Consider the following 17654-nt stretch of genomic DNA (forward strand, 5'->3'; position numbering starts at 1 on the left):
CACAGAGCTTGCTTGCTCGCCTTTGTGTTCCCCCCACCTGCATATTTATTGTGTTTGTGCATGTGTGAATTCCCTCATAGCCATGCACAAACACATTTCTGATTTACAGCCCGTTTATTTCCTGCCAAGAGACACTATCAGCCTACAAATAAAAGATAATGGAGGCCAAGTAAACACTGAGTGCACTGAGACCATTCCAACCCTGCAACTTTATCACATCCGCACACACAGATGTAGAGATTTCCTTTAAGGGGCTTTTGGAATCACACTGCAGATACTTTCCCTTTTATTTTGCCGTTTAAGGTTTTTCAGATAATCGTCTCTGAGCCTCTGCCGCTTCTCACCACAATGGTGCTGAATGGATTTTTACGTGTAGCATTCAGATCACTCAGAATGACGTTTAAACTCAGAACACGAATGTCTCTTTTCAGAAACAATGTTCCAGTTATTCTGAATTATTCACCGACGTCGCTAAAGAACTTTATGGGAATAAATGGGGCATTAATTCCAGAATGACGAGCTGCTGTTGAGATTTTCAAACAAAACATGCTGAATTTGTTTTACTCCGCTGTGTCGCACAAATCTCAGCAGCAGACACGACAAAAGCTCGACAATTACAACCAAACGGCAGAGACTGCAGGAGCTAATAAGGAATGTTACAGTGAATTTTCTTGCCTTATTTTCCCCTTAAGTGTGTCTCCATGTTTGTCACAGCAGCTTGCAATAAATGTGAAAGACACAGACAGACTTTGGTTTTTGTGTTTGTTAGTCAAGCTGCCAGTGAAAATCAAATCACAGCAGATATTTTTTTTCACAGGAGAAAGTTTGGATGTTAAAATGATAAACCTGTGCCAGGATGTTTATTCCTGCTGTCCGGCAGTCTGTCCTCAAATGCTCCTCACCTGCGTTTAGATGAAAACATTCACCAAGACCCACTAATGTCTCCATTCTGTCTGCATTAAGAAAAAAAAAGGTACAATCAGTGTTCACTCCCAGATCAAATGAGCAGTGTTTACACTTCTATGACCTTTATTCTTTACCTTAGCCGCAAATTGAATCCGCCTCTGTTCTAACCCTACCCCTAACCCTTTTCACCAGATCTACCTGTATATTCCAAGTATAAAAAGGACTGAGCTTGTATAACAATAGTACAGTAGCTTTACAGTGCAGTGAGTACAGGCGTTATCCAGAAACCGGTAGTTATAATAGTGCAGCCTTCTTTTCACATCGTTTCCAAGGTCTGAAATACAGCACACTGTTCCAGGGAGGAGAAACCTTGATGCTACAGACCACAGTAATATTTTTATACAATGTGTTTCCAACTTGTTGCAACAACTGTTGGAGCACTTTTCTCTGTTTCATCATAGCAACACCCTCCAGCACAAAGCCAGGTCTAAGGTTTCCTGGCTTGGTGCTTTGAAGAGAGTTGGCATGAAGGAGTCCATTGTTATCAGTATCTGGACTATTTGAAGACCAGCATGTATGCAAGCAGAAATTTCCTCAGGCTTTGACCAAAGACCAAGGTTTTACCACCCAGCAGTAAGCCGATGCTGTATGTGGAGTCTAGGTGGTCTGTGATCACGCCAACATGGTGATGGTCAAATGACCTCCCATAAACCTACAGGGGATGTCACAGAGGCTTCATCCAGAGTTTAAAAGACAACACTGAGTGACGACCACCTGCCTGTCTCAGTTCAGCTTTGGCTCCACCTCTTTGCCTGTATTTGGATTAAACAGGAGTTTAGGTGGATTCAGATGCTGCTATTCAATTCGACACTCCGGAGGTCGTTATTAGAGCCAGTCAATACTTTTGAAATTAATTTAACTAGGTGTTTGTGTCTGTAGCGTAAGTGTACAAGTGCTACGACCTTGTCTTAACGGTATCTGATAACAACTGGACCATTGTGCTACCGGTGTATATCAGTAAACCCTTGTGGGCCGGCAGCTTCAGAGGATTAGTTATGGCCTGTCAGGCCTTTGGAAGCTGCTTTAAATGGACTCGTCAATGAGAGAACACATAAACATCTATATTGCTTAAGGCTGAAATATGGGACGCAATGAGCCTTTCATAAGCCCAATTGCTCTCCTAGCGTTGAGTCATCACACACATTAATGACAATTTCAATACTTTCATCAGCGCAAGCACACACAGTTGTGTTTCTATCACTTCCAGGGACACTGCATCCACTTCCTGGATGTTTAACCTACCCTTAACCATCATCAACACTTACTCTAAACTTCACCTTAAACTCAGGATTCACCTTAAAATATACGGACTCCCCACGGTGCACCTATATATATCTATGTCCCCACAACATGAGTAATACAAGTACACACACACACACACAATAGAAGCTGCTCTAATATTTCTACCCTAATTGTAATGGCCGATGTGACTCGTGGCTATTTAGGGCTATTGACTGAAGCTAAAGACACACCGTTTGTTTAAGTCATCATTAACACAGCCTTCAATAAGAGTCACTGGCAGCAAGTGTAACACTGATTAGTGTGTGTAGAGAGGAGAACAAACTGTGTGAGAGCAGTTATGTGTTTGTCTGTCTGTGGCTGTATCACAGACTGTGTGTTTTCAGAAATGTGCTGGAAGCCAGTGCAACCTCTCCTCCTGCTTCTTCTGTCCAATGACACAGTGTCAGCCATCTTTGTTCAAACACACTCTTATTAGGATTAGAACATTACATGTGTGGGGGCACTGTATCAAAAATTGGATAATGTCCCGCTGGATCATGGTGGATCAGATTCAGTGTATAGGATTACATGTATAAGCTCCTGCAAAACCAATCAATACTTGAGTGGTTTTACATGGGTGGGGGACCTTGACCTGCATTGATCCACTGACATTTTTCTCAGGTTCCACTGACATTGCATTAATGTTTTATCATTATTAAAATCTGGAGAAAGACTCTACAGACTGTTATGAACTGCGAAAAAGCTTAGCGATGCTTGTAATTTGCAGCATTACAGTTATTTATTCTTAAATAAAACAGGCTGCACAGTCAACAAATGGGCTGTTAATTGCACCTATTGGCTCAAAACTATGAAGGAACACATAGAATCATGTGGCAAATGGCTGGAATGGTTTTAAATGAACAGGTGTGCTTTGTCCTGAGGGAGTTTGTGGAATTTCTTAATGTGTTTGGCATCATCAGCAGAGGTAAGGTTAGTACACAGTCCTCTGAAGTCAATAGTTCTTTTAAAGCACTACTGTTCACATCCATGTTGTGACAAGAACCACTCAACTAAATAGTAAAAAGTAAATAGTCGGCCATTATTTTGAGACATAAAGGTCAGGGAGCCCAGAGAATTTCATGTCCTCAAATGCAGCCGCAAACACACATTAAATGCTCTGATAGAACTGGCTCTCATGAGGACAACACCCAAAAGCAGAAGACCAAGACCCCATTCAGACTTGTGTAATCAATCGACTTTTCAGCGATTTATGTCATACTTCACCTGGTGGTTTGGAGGACAGCGCAGGGTGTGTGCAATAGCCAGATTTGAAAATCAGTCCCGGATTTGATCCCACTCTGGCTGGATTGACTTTCTCCTCAAAGACTACAGACCCCAGACCAGAGAAAATCTGTCCTATAGTCCCAAAAGATAAGATAAGATGCGTGGTTCCGACTGTAAAGAAGCGTGGAGGTGTGATGGTGTGGTGGGGGGCTTTGCTGTATACACTGTTGGCAATTAATTAAAAATTCAAGACACACTTAACCAGCAAGGCTACCACCGCCATTCTGCACCAGCATGCCATCCCATCTGCTCTGTGCTTAGGGGGGCCATCGTTTGTTTTTTTTTTCAAAACAGGACATTGACCCCAGACAGAGGGGTTACAGAGCCTGGAGGTGTGATGGAGTGCTGCGTCACATGACCTGGCCTCCATAATCACCTGACCTGGTCTGGCTTGTTACGTTAGTTTGTTTTCTGCATAATTATGTAGAAAGTAATACAAATAAAGACAAACCATTGCATGAGGTGTGTGTCCAACCTTTGGCTGGTAGTAAATATACATGATCAATGATCACATCAGCAAAGACATTTCTTAATGCTAACGGTGTGAGCGGGTGCCAAATACAGACTCAGAATCTACAAGCATGAGGTCAATGGTATTGATACAAACCAGCAGGCTTGTCTCCAGACATTTCATTCAAACAAGGAGCCTTTAAATTGGAAACAAATAACACAACAGACATCGTTTTTCCTGGACGACAGACGTTTTGTCAGAAAACATTTAGGTGCACAGCTTCATGTTCAGTCTTGCAGCTGCTCCAGCAACTTGTCATCCAACATTATAGACATTATAGGTAGATTTCTTTTCTCCCTGGTAGCCTGAAATAACTCCTCCTCCTCCTCCTCCTCCTCCTCCTCCTCCATCACAGACTATGTTGCATCACCTAAATGCCTCTCTGTCCTCACTCTGGCTGTGCTGCTTTCTGCCCCGTGAACTCCACCACCCTGATCTTTTCTTTCAGCCTCTTTGCGTCCTCCATAATTATTCTTCTCCCTCTCCATGTCCCAGTTCTCTCCTGCTCCGCTCTCCTCTCCCTCCATCGGTCTCCCCCCTCCTCTCTCTCTCTCTCTCTCCCCCTCTGTCGCCTCAGGAAGAATTCAGCACCAACTGACAGTCTGATTTAGTTCCAATACCAACCTCCCATCTCCCTCTCTCTCTCTCTCCCTCTCTCTCTCACTCTGTCTCCCCCTCTCTATTTCTCTCTAGAGAGAGGGTGCCTCACATAAATCTCCACTGTATCCATCTATTACCTTCTACATTCGAGCCCTGACCTAATTCCTCCTCGTCTCCAATGTGTCAGTAGGTCCAGGATATAGTGGCCTTACAATAGTCTGTCTCTCTCTCCCTAATCAAGACTAAGCCTCCTCTGTGTTTTATGGTTAATAATTTGACTAACAGTATCTCATATTACCTCACACCACTCACGTAATAAGACAAATTGCCCATATATAGTTCACTTTTTCCACTAATCACCTTTTCTTCCCCCTCGCCTGGAGGTATTCGAAAGCTTCAGGTGTGTGTGTGTGTGCGTCTAAGATGATGACTATTTCAAGTATATATCTCTGAAAATTATTGCGCCTCTGCTAAAGTTTAGCAGCATGATAAAAGAGAGAGGTTCGGCCATTCTAACAGGTTATTATCATTCCTCCCAGGATCAGGATTTATTAAACCTGCCTGCCCTCCTTTGGCGTCTGAAGTCAAATTTACCTCCAGTGTTGGTCACAGATTGGAATCTATGTCCATCTCAGAATCACAGAGGCATTGATTGACCCCAGCAAACAGCTTACTCTGATCCCCGAAGCAGTAAATATTGTCAGCCCTGAAAGTCCAGTGCTGGGATGTTTTTTCCCCAAACAAGCTCATCAAGCTGAGCTGATAGTCTTCTCTTTATTGTACATCTGAGGCTGCATATTCAGTTGTACTTAATTAGACAACTCATTTTAATTATAACATGAAATCATGAATTAATAATAAGAGGAGCTTGGTGAGTTAACAGGATGAAAGCATGCAGGTCAGGTGGAGCAGAGACGTGTTCATTTATCTACAGGTGATTAAACCTGAAATGGACGGAGTTCCAGTCACAATGGGTCAAAATCATTCATCAATCAATTAAAAAAATAAACTTTCACAATATCAAACATGTTACAAGGAAAACTTTTGACAAGCTGCTTCCCACGTGCCAACCCCTGTGGTGACAGAATTAAGCTCATGTGTGTCAAAAACTGCAGTTCCCTATGCGGCCTCTATGGGCTGATTCCAAAAGTGAGTCAATCCCCATGTTAAAATGTCTAACTTCACAGCAAAAATAAACACATCTACAACTAGTTTTGGATTCTACTGTCTTTTTAATACATCTGCACAGAGAATAATTCACTTGTTTTATTTATATTAAGGTTTAAAAGTTTACATATTTGAAAGCAAGACAACTGTGAGGGACAGGTCTAACTTTATTGACTCACATTGCAACCTCTTTACCCCTATCTGGACTAACCCAGGCTTAAGGTGGACTCAGATTCTGCCAACACACTGACAGTCAGAGCTTCCCACAGGGTCTGAAAACAGCTCTATGAGGGATGTCTGTATATAAACAGTCCTGTTCTAACCTGGAGATCTTACACTTCTTCACACAAACACAGGAGGGTGCAAAGTTATGTAAACACTTAGCCTTTCAGTGACCCTAAAAATTCAAGCACTGCTGTTGTGTTTCTAGCGGGGACGGGGTATCTCTGAAAAATTACACATTACCCTGCATAAAAAACACAATTTATCATCACAACAAAACTGCATTGTTAAGTTTTTGCTGTGTTGCTAGCAGGATTTGTATTTAACTTTGAGTAACTATTTCTAGTTTTTAAAGGCTGTAGACATGTGACATGTCCCCTTGAAGTGCAGACTTAAAGTTGTCCAGACATCACATGCAGCTGCACATAAGAACAAATTTCATCTTTTTTGATACTGCAGCTATATGCAAAAACAAAAGCCACTTCTGCTACTTCTCCTGAAGTCTCATTCGAGCCAGAGTATTTCCACTAGATAAGAAATGTATCAGAAAGTCAACTGCAACTCTGCATAAACAGCTATAAAACATCATGACAGGACGACCAATCTACTTATCTAGCTCACAGCAAAACAGCAAATATACTAATCTTCAATGTCTCTCAGTGTTTTCTTTCATATTCCTAGAAAATTCAGCTTCTTTGCTGTTTTCTATTAAAGCACATTTTAAGTAAAGGGTACGTCACACTGAAATGGAATTTGATGTCTAAAATTTCAGGCTTGCTCCTAATCCCCCTTTTTTCCAGCCTTTTAGTGGAAATATCAAGATAATGTGTCACTGTAATCCATGAAAGGAGTGTAGTTTGACATTTAATGTCAATTGGTGGTTTTATTTTCACTTTCATGTCACATGTACGCTCTAAAACCTTAACAGAGGATGTATGTAAGGATGTTGGACTGCAACAGTGTAAAAGTGTGTCCAGCACACACACACACACACACACACACACACACACACACACACACACGGTTCAGTCCATGTTCATTTGGTCTGTCAGATCGTCACAGAAGGGCAGGACTCCATTTATCCTCTCCAAAGATCCCCCTTTCTGATGGGTAATTATTTCCAAAGTGGCCCTCAAAAGGACTCCATTAGAGGCCAAAGCCAGGAGGGAATAGAGAGAAATGAAATGATCAGTCTCGAGCTGCAGTCACACGCTGTGTATGTGGGAGCTGGGAAATTGGACTTTCAGTGTGGTCAGCAATAAAAGCTTGGCCGCGAGGAGCTTTGAAACATGTAGGCCAATAAACATGATTGAAGACATCATATTGTTGTGAACTAAAGGGTTAACTGTGTCTTTCTTGTAAAAAAAAAAAATCACACAATAACGCTGCACCACTTGTCTGAAAATGTAGATCTCAACACAAACTGTGGCTTTTTCTGCTGCTTAGTTTGAGGCGAGCGTAATATCGGCGGTGACAGGTGATACTTCAGGTTATTTCTGGACTTTTAAAGAAGAAGAGGTGTAGAGGTAGTCTGAAGGTCGGCAGATTAGAGGGGAAGGAATGGGTGTACAGAAGGATAGAGGGAAAGGAGAAGGAGGAGAGGAAAAATGAGTTTGGGCGAGAAAAGCAGAGGAGGATTTGAGATGAAATGAGGAGGAGACTCAACTCAGCAGGGAGTGTGCTTAAGAGAAGAGCGAAAAATAAAATGATATGCACCTTTCCTCCTCTTTGTTAGTCACATGTGTGTGTGTGCATGTATACTTCTAACTTTGTGAGGACCAGTTGTAGACTTCAGCTGTTGAGCTACCTAAAACTAGTGTGTAAGTAAGGACAGATGTCATCACCATAAAAAAACATGTCACTCAGAACGGTCATGCCCTTCATTATCACAAGTCTCTAAAACAGCCTTCTTTCATATCCACAGTAGCGCTAAGATCAGGAGCATCCAGTCTCAGAGTGATGCTGGGAAACCAGTCCATGCATTTGTCACTTCTAGGCTGAACTGCTGTCATTTGTGATGATCGGGATGTCCAAATAACTCTGAGAAGTCAGTTCAAGCAAAGTACTGACAGAAGACATCATATTACTCCTCTTCCAGCTTCTTTTAATTGGCTCCCAATAAAATCCACAACAGACTTCAAAATCCATCTGCATCCCTGCAGGACCTCATCTTAGCAATGCTGCGCTAGTGTTTCACTGCTGGGGGACCCAGGGGGAACTGGCCTTCGCTACCACTGCAGGAGGTCTTTGTGATTTTTAGGGCTGCATGGTCATGCGGTGGTTAACACCACAGTAAGGAGCCTGGTTGGAATCTGACTGGGACCTTTCTGTGTGGAGTTTGCTTGTGGGAGAGTCTCCAGCATTGTTTTTGAGCAGGAGTGTGTAATGCAGCTGGAATGAGGACCAGCACCTGCAGTTCAGAGCCGTGGTTCTATCCTAGATAATGATGGCTGCCCCCCTCCAGGTGAAGGAGAACCTGTCCCAAGTGGAGGAGGCAGTTCGACCACAGGCGAAGCAGCGAAGCCCTCAGTCTATAGATCCCTGTTCTCAACAATTCCCATGAGCAAAAGAATGAAAGGGTGATCAGGGTGTACTCAGGCACTGTAAGTGGAGGAGCTGCTCCCCCACATTGAGGTGGTTCAGGAACCCGCTCAGAATGCCTTCATATCTCTGCATGTCGAGGACAGAAGGGTGGACGGAGCTGTATTAAACCCACTCTGTACACATATTTATTGTCCCAACATGATTATTTCTGCAGGACAGTTTGGACATGTGTGACTGACTGCTACAATAATGCATTTTTAAAGACATTAATGTGTCCTTCTCATGTTTGTTGTAATCATTCAAAAATGCCAGTGTCCACACATGAAGGGGTTAGTTCTATACTGGGTGGGGGATTGGATCTTATCTTGTCAGTGATAGACAGGTATTAAATAAAAATCCTGATTTGCCAATCAGCAGCATCAGGATCAGGCAGAATGGAGGAGGTGGTTACCTCAGCTGCCCTCTGATTCACTGCTCTCCACTCCTGTTTCATCATTTCTTCTCCCTGCTTCTTTGTTATTCATTTCTCTTCCTGTCTTCTCTCTTTTTCTGTCTTATCCTTTTCTTCTCATGGTTTCCTGTATCATAGTCGTTTCTCCTCCTTCATATTTCTCCCCTCTTCTCTCCTCTCCTCTTTATTTGCACTTATTTCTCCCCCTTTCCCCCTCTTCTCTGCTTCTCTCCTCTCATCAGGATTATTGATGGCCTCTTATCCTCTGTGGCCATACAGTCAGACAGGAAACAGAGACCCCTGCAAAAAGTGAAACAGCATCACAAGCCCTCAGGCAGGTGACCAGGTGAGTGACTGTGTGTCTGTGTGTGCATACACACACATATATATATCTGTATGTGTGTGTGTGTGTGTGTGTGTGTGTGTGTCCAGGTTGAAGTTACAGTGGTTGCGCTGACAGAAGCAAAAAGGTAAAGGGGAAAAAGAGGAAAAGAATTCATTTTCTCCAGAGGGATGAGAGGTTTGTGTGTGTGTGTGTGTGTAGTAACAGTGGACTCCTGCTACCTCCAGCCCTGCAGGCCTCTCAGAATAAATGGATTTTCTTTTTCTATTCTAGGACGCACTGGACCTTATTTCCTTCTCATTCTCCTCTCTCTTTCAATCTCTGTCTCCATCTCTGTTCTCCCCGAGCTACAAGAACATGCTCACAGATGTTTCAGCCCTCACTCCAGGCTCTATTATCTCATACAGTTCCATTAATAGACTTTAATTTAATTCAATAATCCTTTATTACAGTAGTCTATAAAAAGCAGCTGAACCAATAAAATCAAGGCAAATATTTCACTCATGCAACTTCCAATAGGAAGAATATGAGCCAATAATCAAAGTGGTGTTGCAATGTTGCTATGGTTACCTGCGGTTTTATGCCATCTGCAATGATTTTAAATATTTGACTGCATACGCTGGATCTTAGGAGTTGCAAACACCTACCCACCAATCAGAAACAAGTGTTTCCTGTGCCCAGGGAGGACTGTAAAGTTTTAATAGTCTTTTTATTTTATTTCCTAAATGCAGGTGGATCCTCAGTTCAGTTCTTTAGCCCGTTTAAGAATGGAGCTCACAAACAGCATTTTGTCAATGTACTTGTGTAAGTTTAAGATCATTTTCCAACTCTCACCACCATTTCCTTGCATGAACAGTCCCTCCTTAAACAGCAGGTGTGGCCTCATCCACTTTACTTTAAAGGCCTGGAAATATACAGCTGCCATAAAAAAATGAATGTATCATCAGAGAACCCAGTGCCAAGTAAAAACAGAAGAGAAGCTCAGGTATGAACACAGACAACCTGACCAGGGTCTAAATACACAGAGGGTGACGAGCAGGGCCGGCCCAAGGCATATGCAAAATATGCGGTCGCTTAGGGCCCCCAAGAGCACCAAAATTCCATGATAAAATAGATATATTATATTTAAAAAAATAACATTGATTAATACAAACGAGATGACATTACACATTCAGTAGCGTGTATTACACACGGTGCAGCCTATAGGATGATGAAGCATCTGATGCTGAGGTGGTGGTATGAAATTTTGCTTAGGGCCCCATAAAGGCTTGGGCCGGCCCTGGTGACGAGACAGAGCCAGTGTGTCAGCCAATCACAATGGAAGGAAACAAGAAAGAAGAATACTAAAACTGCCATGAGAGATGTGTTACAAAACACCCCTAAGATGTTTTTAAGGAAGATTTTTAGTATAACTCTGTGTGTGTGTGTGTGTGTATAAGTGATAAACAGCCACAAAAATTTGTGTTTAATTAACTTGAAAGTGTTGAAGTGTGGCAGATTATTGGCAAGTTGTGTTTTTCCCTCACTAAATAAGGCTCTTCTATCAAAAGTCTTATTGCTAACAGAAAGCTGCTGAGATGAAAAAAACCCTTGAATTTGACTTTTTAAATTCGGGTGTAGGCGTTCAGAAGGCGTCCATCTGCTTTGGCTCTCAGCAGCTCTTAGAGAGGGAGAGAGAGAGAGAGAGAGAGAGATTCAGGCTCTTGACATTGTCCAGAGAGGTTCCATCTCCAAGTGATCTCCATGGTGATAACTGCATTATGTTAAATTTTACAGCAGCAAATGGAGAGGGGAGGGAGGCAGAGGAAGAGATCCAGTTTCATCACAGCGTGCAGATGTAAGATCTTCCAAGACTCACAAGAATAACATACATTTATCACCTCTCAGAGCTGCTTCTGATTGGCTGGTAGGTGCTCTCAGACATACAGGCCCTCCACGTCTGTTTTCTCGGCTCAGTGTTCTCTTTAATGATAACAACCATCTCTATTTTGATTCGGGTAACTGCACTCTCTGCTTCCTAAATGTATCCAGATTTTTAACTTCCGAGCTAGCTCGCAGCAAAAGTATACAAATCCCATCGAGGTGAGACGTCTGATTAATTATGCTCTCTCTGCCTGCCTCACCTGACCCTGTGGCACGAGGTTCAATCCACAAACAATTACTTTGTTTGTGTTTGTTTGCTCTCAATCTGCCAGGAGCAGCAGATGAACAGGGATAATTAATTTCAGGTTAGACTCTCACGTAGCTGTTGGAACATTCCAGGAAAGTCATTAAGAAAACAAGCTACTGAGTGATGTACAGTAATGAACTGAATAATCTTATAATTTGTACAAAGAAGCAAAAAAAAAAAAAGTGAAAATGAACAATATAAATGGGCTTTGATAAATGAGAATTAGAATGTAGCAGAGTTTTTGCATCAGAAACACAACATGAGGTTGGTATTTATAGTCCTTGGAAACAGAACGCGTATGATTCTCCCACCACATCTGTACATATGGTGGCGGGGACTGAAAACGCAACCTTCTTATGTTATTAATGCTTAACCTTAATCAGTTTTCAATGCAAATTCATGTATTGCCATGATTAAAAATAGGTGAAAACGAAATCAGGGGGACTCAGACTCAGACTATTAAAGGTAGGGTAGGAGATTTCATTCTGATGCACTTTTTGTTAAATTACTGTAACTTCTCTTTACAATCCGATAGCAACCAATTAGTTCGGCAGTTTCACATTAAAACGAAGACTATGAATCATCTGTGGAAGCTATAAAACGCTAAAAACATCAGCCAATCCTCCGGGTGGACCCTGCGCGGAGTATTGGCTGGTTGTCACTCTCTTCCTGCTCTGATGATGATGGCCTAAGTCACAGACCGCAGCTCGTCTTCAGGTAATGCGCGTCCATGTGATTGGGAGGCGTGGCTTCGGGGTGAACTCCGAGAGAAAGGGGCGTGTGTTTACTTTCAAAATCTGGCTGACTCTCAAAATCTCATGCCCTACCTTTAAATCCAGGTTTTGGTGCCAAACCAGCCACATTTGAAACAAGCAGAAAACAAAACAACTCTAAACGATGCTTATAATCTGCACCAGCCTCTGTTGTTCATCTTTGTTTTACTAGCATTAATAACTCATAATATAAACACAATAGTTTCAGGATGCTCGACAACATCAACAACCTACCATGTTTGTCCTGTGTTGTCAGATATATGCTGCATGTATGTTTCCTGCTATCAGTAGGAATCCCTCCTTATGAGGAGGTTTTCCTGCCACTGTTGCTTTTTAGGGGGTTCAGGCTCTGGGTTTCTGTAAAGCGCCCTGACACAATTCTGATTGTAAATTTTTTTTTTTTATCTTAAAATGGATTAAATAAACAATAAAGTGTTACAACAGGGCCGTAAAAATCAGCAGCCTGCTTTCATTGTGTGGAAGGAAGCACCGACACATCACACAGGAAAAGTTCAGGTGGTTTCATTTAAACTGCCAAACTGAACCAGACACATGTACTTTGGAGCTGATTGGCTGATTAGGAGAGGGTGAGGTGATGGTGGCAGACAGTTGAGACTCATCAATTCCATCAAGAGAACAACACCAGACCTACAAATATTCAACTATACTCACACAGAAACATCCTGCAAACAGACGTGTGTGCTTCTTCAAATACACACAGCTAAATGATTACAAACTGGAAAAAACGGCAGAAAATGAAATGAAGAAAATGCTAAACTGATATAAAACAAACATGAACCTGTTTCTCTCTGAATGAGCTTGAGCCTTTCTTTTTAAAGCTGAGCTCACTGGAGGACACGGAGAGAACAAACAGGCCAGACAGCTCTTTGTTTTCCTGCTTAATTGGTCGTGTTTCTACAACAAATTAACCGAGCGGAAAGGTTTCTAATTGCTGACGGAGGAAAAAAAGGCAGGTCAGCAGGCTCTGCTCTCTGTGTGTGTGAACACTGAGCTGAACCTGCTCTCTGCATCTATATGTGTGGGTGTGAGAGAGAGAGGGGAGAGGAGAGGGCAGCCCTTTGCATAAATATGGAGCAGGGTGTTTCTGTCAATATTCCCTGGAGAAATAAAAATGAGGGAAAAAATCCGTTCTTCCTCGGGGAGTGGACAGGTGATCATCACCTGCTGCCACTTCTCAAACACCAACAACAAACCAGATGCAGCTCACGGCCTCAAGACAGATGTTTTTTTTTTAAGAGTCCAGTTTTTCTCTCTCTCTGAGGAGAAATCCTTTCCCACTTCCTCACCAACCACTCTGTGTGTGTGTGTCCTTACTGTATGCTTGTGTGTGTGTAAATTAATAATAGCCTGTGTGATAACACGGGTGTGTGTGTGAACGAATGCTAATTTAATCAATATTCTGTAAATCCGACTGGTTGCTTACTTATGCTGATCTGTGAGTCTAAGCATGAATAAAACACACACACACACACAGATACACACACAGACACACACACACACTCCAAAGTTCAGCCAGCATCTATATATAGGTCTTCTCTGCTCCTACATCTGTTGTCTCTGCTTCAGGTTGCTCAGAGGTTTTCTGGCAGACTCAGACAGACTAAAGCCTCATTCAGACAGGATTTATTTCTCCAGAGGAGGTTTGTGATTTTAATATTACATGTGGTGGCCATCGATTTTAATCCTGTCTGGAGTGCACATGTGTGCGCTTTTGCCCAATCTTGTCCAGTAGTGAACAATATAATGGAGATTTTTTTTTTTTCCTCACTCGTTTCAGACATCCTGTGGTTTTTTATACAGCCCAATAAATGACAACAAATATGATCCATTTGCAATTTAACATGTGTTAAAGCACCGTATGAAAGAAATAAGTTTAAAACTGAGGAAAAGGATTGTTCATATCTACAAAGCAGGAGGAGGACACACAAGTGCTTTAAAGTTTCTGGGACTAGCGTGAGAAGGTTTATCAAGAAGAGAGTCAAACAAAAGACAACTGGAGGAGGGAGGGAGAGAAACATGTGGAAGGTTCTGGAAAGAAAACTAGTGCAGGATTTAACCAAGTCCTGAACTGAAGTGTCAGAGAAGATGCTAGAGTCCTGCATAGGATGAACTGCCAGGCTGCAGGCCAAGGAGAACTCCACTTCTGCAGAAAACCTTCAGGCCAGATGAAACGATGCTAGAGACAACCTGGAGAGAGGTCACACAGACTGGAAGCGAGTGGTTCGGTCAGATGAAACTAAACTAGAGCTAGAGCTGTTGTCTTTGTCTGGAGTAAAAACGGAGAGGAGAACTCAAAGAACATGGTTCCCACAGCCAAACACGGGGGTGGCAGGAATCATGTCAGGGTGGAAGGAATGATAAAAGAAAAAGATCTGAATATCTTCACAGAAAACTCAAAGCATTCTGGGTCTTTTCTCTTCCTACATGACGACGACCCAAAGCATTCATCTGTTCTAGTGAAGAACTACCTTCAGGAGAGCAAAGTTAGCGTCATTGACCGGCCTGAACCAAGTCCTGACTTAAATCTGTGGAGTGCACTAAAGACCAAAGTCCCTGTCAGGAGACCATCTGGAGGACGTTGAGAGAATCGCCAAAGGAGAATGGGGCTGGGACTCTGAACACTACTGTGTGACTGCAGAGTGTTGTCAGCTTGAAGGTCCTGTCCGAGAGCAGAATCTACAGTAAACTGTACCCAATGATTACTGAAGGCAGTATATACTAGAGCCTGTGAGTAGAAGTACCTCAGAGCAGCATATAAACCTAGGAGCAGCATATAAACCTCAGTTCATTTGCCTGATTTGCATTGGAGTCAATGTATCCTCCAGTAATCAAGTAAATGGAAGTCAAGATGGACGTTAGATTTCCAGTCATGGAGTCTCCTTTAAGAAAAAAATAAATAAACAGGACACTTAAAGCTGCAGAGGGTCAGTGACCACGAGACGTGAAGGTGTCCGAATATCTGATAGAGTTGTTAGACGCTCATTAAAATACCATTTGTGTGAGAGTTAATGTGAATGCGCTGAAGTGTATCAGCGTGAAGAGGGAGCTCAACCGTATGCTTCTGATTAAATACTCCGACTGTCACACACACACACACTCTGAAGGGTCAGGGGTAATGGTGTCACCGCTGTCTGCTGTGTGTGTGTTCATGTGAGGTTTTAAAAGTGTGTGTTGGTGGAACCTGCTGTCACCTCATTACAGGACACCGCCAGCCACAGCTCCCGCTGACATCCAGGGGCTGTGTTCAGCGAGTATTTTATTCTACCACCAGGAGTTCTTCTAAATGGCACCAAAAAGTTCTGAGCCCGGAGTTTTTCCTCTTAAGAGCCATTCACAAAGCTGCTGGGAGCAACTTCTACAGTGAAAACGACGTAATAAAAGAAGAGCTCTTCTCCTGGAAGCTCTGTGATCCGGGCGGCCTGCGCGATATCAGTCGACTGGTTCCGTTAAACCGGGGAACTGATCCATGCAGGTGATTGAACAAACCGTCTGCCAATCACAGATTCTACCAGATTGCCTCTTGTGGTCATCAGACACCTTCAAGTAATACACTCAACAAAAATATAAACGCAACACTTTTGTTTTTGCTCCCATGTTTCATGAGATGGACTTGAAGATCTAAACTTCATTCCAGATACACAATATTACCATTCCTCTCAAACATTGTTCACAAATCTGTCTAAATGTGTGATAGTGAGCACTTTTGCTTTGCTGAGATAATCCATCCCACCTCACAGGTGTGCCACATCAAGATGCTGATCTGACATCATGATTAGTGCACAGGTGTACCTCAAACTGCCCACAATAAAAGGCCACCCTGAAATGTGCATTTTGTTTCTGCTTTATTGGCGGTCTGGGGACTCAGAACCAGTCAATATCTGGTGTGACCACCATTTGCCTCATACAGTGCAACACATCTTCTTCGCATAGAGTTTATCAGATTGTCTATTGTGGCCTGTGGAATGTTGGTCCACTCCTCTTCAATGGCTGTGCGAAGTTGCTGGATATTAGTGGGAACTGGTGCACGCTGTCGTATACGCCGGTCAAGCACATCCCAAACATGTTCAATGGGTGACATGTCCGGTGAGTATGCTGGCCATGCAAGAACTGGGACATTTTCAGCTTCCAAGAATTGTGTACAGATCCTTGCAACATGGGGCCGTGCATTATCTTGCTGAAACATGAGGTGATGTTCATGGATGTATGGCACAACAATGGGCCTCAGGATCTCATCACGGTATCTCTGTGCATTCAAAATGCCATCAATAAAATGCACCTGTGTTCTTCGTCCATAACAGATGCCTGCCCATACCATGACCCCACCACCACCATGGGCCACTCGATCCACAACATTGACATCAGCAAAGCGCTCACCCACACGACGCCACACACGCTGTCTGCCATCTGCCCTGAACAATGTAAACCGAGATTCATCCGTGAAGAGAACACCTCTCCAACGTGCTAGACGCCATCGAATGTGATCATTTGCCCACTCAAGTCTGTTACGGCGACGATCTGGAGTCAGGTTAAGACCCCGATGAGGACGACGAGCATGCAGTTGAGCTTCCCTGAGACGGTTTCTGACAGTTTGTGCAGAAATTGTTTGGTTATGCAAACCAATTGTTTCAGCAGCTGTCTGAGTGGCTGGTCTCAGACGATCTCGGAGGTGAACCTGCTGGATGTGGAGGTCCTGGGCTGGTGTGGTTACTCGTGGTCTGCGGTTGTGAGGCCGGTTGGATGTACTGCCATATTCTCTGAAACGCCTTTGGAGACGGCTTATGGTGGAGAAATGAACATTCAATGCACGAGCAACAGATCTGGTTGACATTCCTGCTGTCAGCATGCCAATTGCACGCTCCCTCAATGCTTGTGGCATCTGTGGCATTTTGCTGTGAGACAAAACTGCACATTTCAGGGTGGCCTTTTATTGTGGGCAGTTTGAGGTACACCTGTGCACTAATCATGATGTCAGATCAGCATCTTGATGTGGCACACCTGTGAGGTGGGATGGATTATCTCAGCAAAGCAGAAGTGCTCACTATCACACATTTAGACAGATTTGTGAACAATGTTTGAGAGGAATGGTAATATTGTGTATCTGGAATGAAGTTTAGATCTTCAAGTCCATCTCATGAAACATGGGAGCAAAAACAAAAGTGTTGCGTTTATATTTTTGTTGAGTGTACTTACAGTACACAAATTGTTGTTTGGACAAAATGAAACCAAGCGTCAAACCCAAACTGGATTTTTGTAGGCTAATCCAGACGTTAGCTTGACATACATTTATGCTAACTTTATGAATGAACTACACTGTGGTCACA

This window comes from Parambassis ranga, chromosome 21 (assembly GCF_900634625.1).
Source record: "Parambassis ranga chromosome 21, fParRan2.1, whole genome shotgun sequence".
In the NCBI taxonomy this organism is placed as follows: domain Eukaryota; kingdom Metazoa; phylum Chordata; class Actinopteri; family Ambassidae; genus Parambassis; species Parambassis ranga.